A 10840-nucleotide genomic window follows, 5' to 3' on the forward strand; every position below is an offset into this window, starting at 1 on the left:
TTTCAAAATGATCCCCCTGAACGCAGACTGATCCGTTTTTTTTTTTAATTTTTAAGTGATGACTGCTGCTATTTTTAACATTGGTATCCGTGGCTCCGTTTTTGATCTGGGCTAAAAACCCGGAGCCACGGATACGTTTTCAGAACAAGTGTGAACCTTCCCCTTCTGTTGAAAATACGAAAATCGAAATTAAAACAAATGATAATAAAAATCGGAGACGTTTTTGGTCAACAAAGGAATCCGTAATGACTTTTGGTAAATCTAGATTTTTCTGTTGACAAATGTACAAGCTAGTTATGACCATCAGGTCTTTATTTTACGAACAATAATCTATTTCAGGGGCAGCTGCCTGTGACACAGGAGGACAGGAATGCCAGAGAAGGTGACAGGCTTGTGAGAAGTCCTCAGTACAAAAGTATGAGAGGAGCTGACATTGGCGGAGGGACAGAGGGTGACATTACTAGAGGTCATGTTCAGAGGCAGACTGCGGCAGGACATGGTGAACTAGAAACTGGTGAGGGAATGTATGGGGGGGGGGGATTACAGAGAGCTGTCTAGGTTGTCAGAGTTGTGAATTTCTATTCGTACAGGACAGACGTTGCACAGTGTGTACCAGTATTTCATATTACTGATATTACAGCCAGCTGAAGCCCTGTAGGCTGCAGTATATATATATTTCGAGAGAGAGAGAGAGAGAGAGAGAGGAGGCAGTAAAGATGTCAGTCATTTAGCCCGAGCAGTGTTGGAGACACACATGGCTGGAGCAGGTGGCTTGCAAAACACTGCAGGCGTCAGGCACAGGACATTTTCCTGTCCATTTACAGCCAGGGTGTACAGATTGTACGGATTGTACGACATGCCCATCAGCACCTGACTCTGATCTAACAGCTACAACACATCAAACAAACACTCACTTTGCTAGGAGATCATTTTTCATCTTATGTTTAAAAAAACTTTTCAGCATTCTGCAATTGAAAAACTATGAAAAGCGAGGTGGAAAAGTACTGTGAACACTGTTCTGAGTATTTGCTTGTTTGTTGCTGACTTCAAGGGCATTTTGATTGTGAAGGTGTGAAAATATCAAAACAAATAATAATAAATATGAATAAAAAGAAGATGAAAAGTGATCACCTAGGAGAAAACTCAGGAGAAAGAGTGAATTGAATAAGGGCCCATACGCAATTAACTTTTTCGCCTGCGTTTTCTCCAAGGAGATAATTTTTCATCTTCTGTTTAAAGAAAACCTGTAATGAGAAAAAGTGGCCCTGGGGGGTATTTACCTCAGGAGGGAGAATTTTCTGGATCTGATAGAGGCTTCCCCATCCCACGGTGGTCTCTATAAGGGCGCTCTGAGCGGCGGCCATGTAAATATTTATTTTCCCCGCCTCCAGCGTAGGCGCAGTAGCGGCTCTCGGCTCGGATCAGGTGGAACTAGTCGCCAGCGCAGTAGAGCGGACCCGACTGGGATCGGCTATTTCTGCCTGATCCGAGCTGAGAGCCGCTGCCTCTGCGCTGGAGCCGGGGAAGGTAAATATTGCAGGCACGCCTGTGCCACAGCCCGCCCGAGGTAAGTACCCCCCCTCCTTTTTCAGTACAGGTTCTCTTTAAAATAACTTTTCTGCACTTTGCAGTTGAAAAAAGTACCAACAAGTAGGTGAGAAGTGTCATGATATAGCAGCTAGTTATGATGTTGGGATAATACAGAAGCATACTTTCACATTTTCTGTCTGCTGTGTATTATGTCAGATGTGTATGGCAGCTGGCTTCAGGGTATAATTGGTCACCTGGCTGATGGAAGCTGCTAATGTGAGTTTCTGTATGTCAATGTAAATTACATTTCCATTCAGTGTCCAGCAAGGAGGCTACCATTGTCTGCATTGAATAGACCAGTTACATTGAATAGGCAAAGGAACCTGGACATTTAATTAGGAAATGTCTACCTAGCCTCTAGCAAGGATACGGTTAATTAGACAATTACCCGACCACTTTTGAAGCCTATACAGGTGATCGGCTACCTGTTGGTCTGAATATTGGGCTGGAAGTGTTTGAATTGCTTTGAAGTCTGTACATGTAAACAGGATACTTGTTGTTCTCAAAATACAATCGGACTAATTGAGTCTGCAAAGTTCAAAGTGGGCCAGGAAAGCCTTGGAATTTGCGTGTCACAGCTAGCCCAGATGTGACAGGGGGCTCAGCAGACGGTGATGTCACACATTTGGGAAAATTCCATTAGTTGTGGGACTGAACATCAATTGCCCCGGGCAACAAATCGGCCTATAAGAGCCAGCATAAGACCTTCACAAATCATCTTCTCTTGGAGGTAGCGCATAGCTAGAGATGATCCTGATTGAATCAGAAATTTGTGTCTTCCCACGACCAAGTTAGACCTCGTACTGGTAACGTTTACTCCTGTTTTTATTTTTATGTAAACTGTCTTGGGTGTATCTTTGTTTCCTGTGTATCTTTGTAATTTTTACTTTGTTTTTGTAAATTTTTTGTATATATTCTTGTCTGCACTGTTCCACTTTTTGGAATATTAAATATTTATTTAATAAGCCTGACTTCTGATGTACTAACAGCTCATAGCCTAGAAAGAGACTGCAGTGTAATTTGCGTTACAAGTTCAGTGCCTGATTGTGCCTTGCTACTGTAGGATTGTATTGTGTGTGTGGCATTCCTGTATTTGGCCTAAGCGCGAAGCTGACCCAAATACGAAAACGCTGGAGAGCAGACTACTCGACAGCAGAGTGGGAATTGTCGAAGTGTCTAGCAGCAGCTAGTGGTGGCAGTGAGAAGTGTTTTGAGGGCCGACAGCCTTGTGTTAGCTTGAATAAGGCTTCTTCCCCTCTCGATCTGGTCAAACCCGAAGTCGGGAACCTTATGTGCAGGTGTGCCATGGAGCCGGTTCCTGACAAGAAGTACTATCAAAATTATTTTGAGCATTTTCTTCCTTCCTGGTGGTTTAAAGGGTATTTTATTGACAAGGTGTAAACATATCACCTAGGAACTCAGGAGAAAAACGTAATTACATATGGGCCTAGGGTCCATATGCAATTCTTTTTTTCTCCTGAGATTTCTTCTAGGTGATATTTTCAAACTTGTCACTAAAATGTCTTTTAAACCATCAGTAAGCAAGAACATACTCATCATAATATTGATAGTACTTTTCCATCTACTTTTTGGGACTTTATAAAATGCAAAGTGCTGAAAAGTTATTTTAAATAGAAGATGAAAAATGATCTCCTAGGACAGGGGTCAGGAACCTTTTTGGCTGAGAAAGCCATAAACGCCACATATTTTAAAATGTCATTCTGTGAGAGCCATAATGTTGCCATTGTGATGTATATACAGATGACCCGCCGGGCAGCGGAAGTGTCAGACACGTTTTCAGCTTCTCTTAGATTTCAGCAACATCAGCAATTTCCCGAGAGCCAGACAGGAGATATACTGACTAACACGTTATACAATTAGCTAGCTGACTTGGGGGTTGATTCACTTTGTAGGATTAAATCTCTGCACTTTATTCCAGATGGGCTGCCTGTCAAGTGACAGGCAGCCTATTGGGCCAATCAAAGTGCAGGGATCTCATCCTACAAAGACACTGGACCCGACAGGGCCTAGAGTGGGACAACTGGAGCAGCTGTTAGTTTTGGGGGGCGCACGAGTAAGTTAGTAGTGCATGCTAGTACAGCAGTAGCGTGCCTACTTTGAAAATGTTACTTCCGCTGCCATACTAAGCTGCGCTGCTTGAGCAGTGTAGCTTAGTGAATCAACCCCTAATGACTGTGAGCAAGATACAGCCTTCAAAAGAGACACATCTGGCTCCCGAGCCGTAGGCTCCCTACCCCTGTCCTAGGCGATAACTCAGGAGGAAAAGTTAATTGTATATGTGCCTAGGAGTCTGGAGCAAGCGTGCCCAGAGAAACTGAGCAGATTACTGGTGCAACTGACTGGCTGGTTCCTGCAATGGTTCTAATGTTACACCAAAAACTGTAATAAACAGTTTAGAGAGAAGAAGGGTTTAAACTCTAACAAAATATTCAACAAAAATGTGTTTTTCTACTTTTTATAACCCATTCAATTATCAGATTTGCTTTTGTGCACAAGTATTATTATTCATTTAGAAATTATAAGTTCAGTTTAATTACTTTGAAAGCTGTTGGTACATTTTATTCATAACTGTTATATTTCTATTGTAAATGCACCCAGTAATGATTGGCTATGCATATGGGCAGTACAGACCAAAGCACCTTACTTCCACCCGGGATCTGCCACATCCCAGGTTTTTTCAGGTACTCCTGGAGCACCACTTCCAGGGGCAGTACACGCCTAAGCAAAGCCCTCAACCCTTCAGCTTCGACCAGTGGTAGATCCATTCCATCAGCCTCTGGGGAATTACGACCAGGAGGGACACCCTGCCACTGTGCCATCCCTCCAGGACCCCCCAAAAAATGATAAGAACAGATACTACACTTGATCTTAGCCAAAAGACAGAGAAGCATTCAACGATCAGTACTCTGCTGCGGGGATGGGGGGGAGTTGTCACGTGTGCGCACGGCTCTAAATAGCGAGGTATGTGTATCTACGCCCCCTGGTGCTGATCTGATTGATTGACTTTTGTTTGATTTTGTGCAGTCTATGGATAGAAAGTCTGGTTGGACATGCTGGAAAGCTTCCATGTGGCAGGAACCGGGCAACAGAGGTGGGGGATCGATGGCCACAAGTGCTGCAGTGCGTCAGGCAGCACAATGCTTGTGGTGCTTGATAGATTTCTGCAGAAATCTACCAAAATTTAGCTTATGGTCGGAATCGATCACTATCCAATTGAATTCTAATCAGATAGAAATGGATTATCTATGCCAGGGGTGCCCAATAGGTCGATCGTGATCTACCGGTAGATCACAACCAACTGCTGAGTAGATCGTGGGCCATTAAATTTTGCTGCTTCTCCCGATTGTGGCCAATCAGGGAAGGGAGGGGAGAGACCAGGGGCAGTTCTGCCATGACGAGATGTCATGGCTGGTTGCGGCGCCGGGCACAACACTATACTATTTAACTTTACTCCATGCTGTCCTTTTATACCGGTGAGCTCCAGTCTATGGCATGAAACTTGGGAGGTAAAAACAGGGAGAGGAATTCCCTGTCTAAAACACCCACCAGGGGGATTCCTACAGGGTTTCCTGCGCTTCCATTGGGCAAGGTCTCTCCCCTTGGCTGCGCCTCTTGCCGCTCCCCTGCCTCTCTGCACGCTATGAGAGACACACAGTCTCCCAGAGCAGCATCGTGACCCGGGGTCATGCAAGTGAAAGTGGGCCACTGCGGCCCATGGGTGCAGCAGGGAGCGGCGGTTTTTGCGGTACCTGATTCGCTCAGCCCTGCAGATCAGGTAGCCTACTTTTTTTTTAATTTTTTGTTCCCACTTCGGGCTCTCTTTAAAAATATCCCCCTATACATTCCTAGTAGTTTGGATCACCTTAAGCTGCTTGGTTACTCTGTTGTACTCCAAGCCCTATTTCATACAGCCTTATCAATCCCTGCCATGTACTGATGAGGACCAAAAGTCCGAAACAGGCTGTCTACATGTGGGTTTGATAAGGCTGTGTAAAACTTAAAGCTATAAGCTTGCTATACACCAGCGGTTCTAGATGCTTGCTTGGCTTAACAAGGGTGAAAAGGAATTATTTGCATATTCAGTAGAGCATTGTGGGTAACCACAAATGTTCACTTATAACTGAATTATTGCAAATTTCCTTCTGTTTTAAGAAGGCAAATTACACCAAGCTTTGCTTTTTTAGCAGTAGGGCTTTTTGGTTCCTTTTTATCCCCCTATACATTCCTAGTAGTTTGGATCACCCTAAGCTGCTTGGTTACTCTGTTTAAAAATAGAGAAAGGTTAATTTATGTTGTTAGAACTTGCTCTATAGAAAAGTTCTTGTCTGTTCCACTGTGATATCTATAAAGGTGGCTAGACACTTACCAATTTTTGGTAGTTTATTTCTTTTTTTAACTAGAGAAATCGGATTGATTTTTTCCACTTTGGTCAAATAATTTGAAAAGTCGTACCATACACTTATGGTAAATTTTTTATCAAAATACAAAAAAAGAAGATTGAATAAAACATGCAGCTTTTGTAGTTTTCTGATTTTTCCAACAAATCTGATGAGATATTTATACATTTTTTAGAAAAATCAATCTTTTTTTTATTACAGGCAGCTCCTTACTTACAAACAGGTTCTGTTCCAGGAGATTGTTTCTAAATAGAATCAGTTCGTACGTTGAGTCCTGTGTTAACCACTTTGTGACCGCCTAACTGGTGCGTCATCTCATGATGCACAAGATTTGACAGAAGCTTGGGCTCGCTTTAGCGCGAGCTTCCATAAATAATCAAAATGGGGTTCCGTGATCAGCCTGCCAGCCATGATCGCAGCTGTTAAAGATAAGAAAAACCATTTTTCATTTGTACAGCGATGCGATCAAGCGCAGCGCTTTACTGGGGACAGCACTGTCACTGAGCCATCCCCTCAAGTGGCTCACAAACTGATCCTTCTCATAGGCTGATGCCTATGAGAGGTGATCACTATGATTGGATCGATCTCGGGGGGGAGCAAGAGAGAGAGGCAACATTCATTTGTGGGCTAAGTTTTATGGCCGTGCTGAATTGTAAAAAATGGCCTGGTCACTAGAGGGGTGTAAGCCTGTCGTCCTCAACTGGTTGAACATGGTCAAACGTGGATAAATAATATCTTTTGGGCAACTCTGGCTTTGGACATACAGAATAAACTATGCTTTTTAATTATTTTCAGTGTTCAATCAAAGAGTTTTAAACTACTTTATACAAAACTGTAACCTTTAACCACAAAAATATGTAATAAAACAACAATATAATTTGTACATGAAGAAAACTTTGTGTGTATCTCTGAAAAGTTGCAACTCAAGTCGTTTGTAAGCAGCAGACTGCCTTTAGATAATGTTTTTCTAAACAATCATTTTTTTTTTAAAAGGACAACTATTACGTAAATGTTTAAAGCCAATGGGTACCACTGTAAAAATAAAAAAGTCAGATACTCACCTAAGGAGAGGGAAGGCTCGGTCCTAATGAGCCTTCCCTCTCCTCTCCCGGTGCCCTCGGTGCTGCGCTGGCTCCCCCGTTCGATTCCGCCGCCACAGGGACTTCGGAGGTCTTCGGGAGCACTCGGGCTTCCGAAGACGGGCCGCTCCATACTACACACGCGCGATTGCGTCATAGAGGGCGCTCGCGCATGCGTAGTATGGAGCGGCACGTCTTCGGGAGCCCGAGTGCTCCCGAAGACTTCCGAAACATCACTTCGGCAGCGGAAGTGGCAGTATTTAACCAAACTGGTCGAATACTGCAGTGTTCTCCCCAGAAATTTTTTCCAGCCGGGTGGCATGAAATAGTAGCCGGGTGGCATGAGAAAGTAGCCGGGTGGGTGAGATGAGAGAATGCAGGGCCAGGGCTTCCGTGAGCAATTATGCTTACAGAATAGGAGGAGGTGAGCTAATGACAGCCGGGTGCTCATCAAAACTAGCCGGGTGGAGCACCCGGCTAAAAGAGCCTGGGGAGAACACTGTACTGCTACGGGGGATCCTGCGCGGGACCGGGCACCGGGAGAGGAGAGGGAAGGCTCATTAGGACCGATCCTTCCCTCTTCTTAGGTGAGTATCTGACTTTTTTATTTTTAAAGCGGTACACATTCACTTTAACCACTTCACAACTGAGGGGTTTTACCCCTTGAGCACCAGAGCAATTTTCACCTTTCAGCACTCCTTCTATTTATTCGTTTATAACTTTATCATTACTTATCGCAATAAAATAAACTATATCGTGTTTTTTTCGCCACCAATTAGGCTTTCTTTAGGTGGCACATTATGGCAAGAATTATTTTATTCTAAATGTGTTTTAATGGGAAAATAGGAAACAATTTGGGAAAAAGTTAATTATTTTTCAGTTTTCATCCATTATAGTTTTTAAATAATGCATGCTACTGTAATTAAAATCCATGACATGTATTTGTCCATTTGTCCCGGTTATTACACTGTTTAAATTATGTCCCTATCACAATGTTTGGCGCCAATATTTTATTCGGAAATAAAGGTGCATTTTTTTTCAGTTTTGTGTAACGATTGGTGTTAGCAACACAGATTTTCTCATTATTGGTGATCTGCAGTATCACCAATAATACAGACGCTATACCTGATTGTGTGGTGATCTGCAGAATCACCAATAATACCAGTATAGCTAGACACAAGACACCCAATGTGGTATAGTGTTTGGTGTAACAGTAATCAGAGAAGTTCTCTCCCGAGAAGCGGGAGATACAGACACTACTGCAGCCAAGGATTCCCTGAGGAGCAGGGAATCAGACTGCACTGCAGCCAGTGGACCCCTGAGGAAGAAGGGACCACTGACTGTGCCGCAAGAAGATCTCCTGAGGAGATGAAAATACAGACTGTACTGCAGCCAGTGGACCCCTGAGGAGCAGGGAATTCAGATTGTGCTGCAGCCAGTGGACACCTGAGGAGCAGGGACCACTGACTGGGCTGCAAGCGTGATAACTGGTGGAATGAGTGATTATGATCGAACTGCAGCCGAGGATTCCCTGAGGAGCAGGGAATCAGACAGTACTGCAGTCAGTGGACACCTGAGGAGCAGAGACCACTGACTGGGCTGCAAGAGTGATACCTGGTGTAATGAGAGATAATGATTGGACTGCAGCCAAGGATTCCCTGAGGAGCAGGGAATCAGACTGTACTGCAGCCAAAGATTCCCTGAGGGCAGGGAATCAGACTGTACTGCAGCCAGTGGACCCCTGAAGGGTAGGGACCACTGACTGTGCTGCAAGATGATCTCCTGAGGAGCAGGTGACCATAACCCTGTTCTTGCAGCTAATGTACACCTGAGAGCAAGTGTCACATACAGTACAGTAAGGCTGATCACCTAAAGGTTAGGTGACAGCCAGAAAGGTCAGACAAGCCAGGTCAGCAACACACGAACAGATAAAGCACAGAGACAGAAGACTGATTCGGTATCCGGGTACAGGCAAGGTCGGCAACAGGTTATCAGATGGGCGGAGGTACCGAATCAGCAAACAGGAGAGAGGTCAGGAAAGCCAGAGATCATAACAGGTAACAATAAAGATAACAATCCTAATCTAGGTGTGAAGTCCTTGGTTTCAACACCTGGGAACTAGTCTAACACATACACAGTAGCAACGTAGCAATCTCCTAGTCTTAGGTGTGAAGTCCTTGGTTTCAACACCTGGGAACTAGTCTAACGCATACACAGTAGCAATGTAGCAATATCCTAGTCTTAGGAGTGAAGTCCTTGGTTTCAACACCTGGGAACTAGTCTAACACATACACAGTAGCAACATAGCAATTTCCTAGTCTTAGGTGTGAAGTCCTTGGTTTCAACACCTGGGAACTAGTCTAACACATAAACAGTAATTCTTAAAAGGCTATCAACGGAATCTGACTAAGTGTGAATTCCCAGCTCCGGCTGGTTCTAACACACTGTAAGATCTGACTGGTGTCTGAGCGCTCACACGTAAGCATTCGTAACAGCAGACAACTTGCAACTGACAGGCAAGTCCTATATATACCCAGAGCGCTCCACAGCGCCGCCCCAGTCACTCTGCATGATCAGCTGACTCCCCTTCTGCTAGCATAAAGGTCCTGTCGCCTGGCGCGCGCGTAGCTCTCAATCTGTGTGCACTAGAAGGACCAGGCGAACCAGCAGCATGTTGCTGCGCGGCAGAAGCCGCCGGCTGGAACGTGGAGATAGCCGCCATGCCGCTTGCCCATGCGGCGGCATCTCCGCTATTCATTACATTTTGCGTCCATCCCTAATCACAAGCCCATAATTTATAAAGCAACAGTGTTATACCCTCTTGACATAAATATTTAAAGAGTTCAGTCCCTAAGGAAACTATTTATGTTTTTTTTTTTGTAATTTTTTTTTTAATTACAAAAAAAAAATAAAAAAAATTGGGGAGTGTGGAAGGTAATGAGTTAATTTATAATGTAAAACTATGTATTTATATATGAAAAATGCTTTTGGATGTAGTTTTACTATTTGGCCACAAAATGGCCACAGTAATTTTTTGTGAATGCACGCTTACAGGAAGTGTTATGAGGCTGGGAAACCTTTTTTGCACAATGATCGAGCAGCTTTTCACGGAAACATGCTGATCATTGCTGCGGGGAGTTAGATCAACGAACGGGAACAGGTTTCCCGTTCATTGATCTCCAGGCGAGCGGCCGGCGGCGTGCACGAGTGCGGGTGCGCGCTCACAAGTGAGCAGGAGTGCGGTCAGCGGCGGGGGTGCATATGTCTACGCCCCCTGGTGGGGAAATGATGTTAAAAGGGGCGTAGATATAAAGTACCGTGGTGGCAAAGTGGTTAAATACATGAAAACACATAAATAAGAAGTACATCTCTAAATGTGCTATAACGTAAAATGTGCTAAAAAGTAAAATGTGCTAAAACTTACTTTTCTCCTATGTTGCTCTCACTTACAGTAGGTAGTGTCTGTCAGAATCTCGTAGTAAATCTGTCAGAAGTGACAGGTTTTGGACTAGCCCACGGGGGATTCTCAGGGTTTTCTTTATTATCAAAAGCACTTGGTGAACAGCAGTTGCTCAGTCCAACTGCCAGATTTCTAAAAACTACTGTAGGTGAAAGCGACATAGGAGAATAGTAATGTTACGCTTGGTGGTATATTCTCCACAGTCAGCACGTGGTGTATATCCTGACGTGAAGGAGGTACACACGCTAGCACAAGGAACCAGGATATCCCCAGTTTAGTGGAGGAGAGGACTG

At 44.1% G+C, this 10840-nt stretch overlaps 1 protein-coding gene and 1 pseudogene across 15 annotated transcripts in view; both read right to left on the reverse strand.

The window, feature by feature from the left end:
- FAM110A (family with sequence similarity 110 member A) overlaps positions 1-10840 on the reverse strand; it is an 897957-nt gene that overhangs the window by 250599 nt on the left and 636518 nt on the right. The gene's annotated exons all lie outside the window — the stretch shown is intronic.
- LOC137542645 (U2 spliceosomal RNA) lies at positions 4391-4503 on the reverse strand (annotated as a pseudogene).

The sequence above is a fragment of the Hyperolius riggenbachi genome, chromosome 12, assembly GCF_040937935.1.
Source record: "Hyperolius riggenbachi isolate aHypRig1 chromosome 12, aHypRig1.pri, whole genome shotgun sequence".
Classification (NCBI taxonomy): domain Eukaryota; kingdom Metazoa; phylum Chordata; class Amphibia; order Anura; family Hyperoliidae; genus Hyperolius; species Hyperolius riggenbachi.